This window comes from Scyliorhinus canicula, chromosome 23 (genome assembly GCF_902713615.1).
Source record: "Scyliorhinus canicula chromosome 23, sScyCan1.1, whole genome shotgun sequence".
In the NCBI taxonomy this organism is placed as follows: domain Eukaryota; kingdom Metazoa; phylum Chordata; class Chondrichthyes; order Carcharhiniformes; family Scyliorhinidae; genus Scyliorhinus; species Scyliorhinus canicula.
Genome location: NC_052168.1, coordinates 17,218,037 through 17,219,497, shown reverse-complemented (window position 1 = coordinate 17,219,497; position 1,461 = coordinate 17,218,037).

The following is a 1,461-nucleotide window of genomic DNA, read 5'->3' as shown; positions in this document are numbered from 1 at the left end:
GATGGCATGTATCCCAGGTTGTTGAAGGAAGTGGGAGTGGAGACAATGGAAAGGTTTGCCTAATCTTCCAAACCACCACAGATACAGTGGAAGTGCCTCAGAATTGGAGAGTGTGACGTGTAACTCCTTCACTCAACAAAGGTGCAAGCACATTTCTAGTAATCACAGGTAGTGGTAAAGCACTGGGCTAGTATACCAGAGGCCCAGGCTGAAGGCCTGAGGACATGGCTTCGAATTCCACCACGGCAGCTGATGGTTAAATTAATTAAATAAAAATTTGGAGTTTTGAAGCTCGTCTCAGTAATGGTAACTATCATTGATTGTTGTAAAGACCTATCCGGTTCACTAATGTCCTTTAGGGAAGCAAAGCTGTCTCCCTACCCATTCTGGCCTACACGTGACTCCAGACCCACAGCACTGGAACTCTTAACTGCCCCCTGAAATGGCCTGGAAAAGCACTCAATTCTAGGGCAATTGGGATGGCAATGAATGTCCAAACCACATGAAAGAATTTTTAAAATAGAGATGGGTATAGTTTCAATAAACCTTAATTGGGGGGGGGCAAACAAACTAACTGAATTTTTTGATGAAGCAGCGGAGAACGTTGATAAAGGGGAATGCAGTGGGATCTTGGCCTTGTGCGTTTTGACAGAGCGTTTGACAAAGTACCACGGAAGGCTTTTTAAAAAAAGATCCCCAATTATTTTTTTTTCCCAATTAAGGGGCAATTTAGCGTGACCAATCCACCTACCCTGCACATCTTTGGGTTGTGGGGGTCGGGGACCTATGGAAAACACGGGGATAATCTGTAAACTCCACACGGACAGTAACCCAGATCCGGGATTCGAACCCTTGACCTCGGTGCCCTGAGGAGTAGTGCTAACCAGTGTGCCATGTGCTGCCCTACCATGGAAGGCTTGTTAACAAAGTTGAGGCTCATGACGCAAGTGAGCCAGTGTCAATTTGAATTCAAAAATTTCATTGGCTTCAGGACAAAAAATGAGTCATTGTAAATTGCAAATTGCACAGCCTCAGACTGAAGGGACGATCCTTTAAAACTGAAATGGGGAAGAATTTCTTCAGCCAGCGGGTTGTGAATCTTTGGAGCTCTTTGCCGCAGAAGGCTGCGGAGTCCAAATCACAGAGTGCCTTTAAGACTGAGATAGATAGGTTCTTGATTAATAAGGGGATCAGGGGTCATGGGGAGAAGGCAGGAGAATGGGGATGAGAAGCATATCAGCCTTGATTGAATGGCTGAGCAGACGCGATGGGCCAAATGGCCTAATTCTGCTCCAATATCTTATGGTCACATGGTTGTTGTTCAGACTGGAGCATGTTAGACAGTGATATTCCCCGGTTACCAGACTCCTGAATGCTCCTCTTGCGGACTGAACTGATCTCTTCACACATCTTCTCTACTGAGCAGTACTACACTCCGTATGCTTTCATCCGATGTCTGTG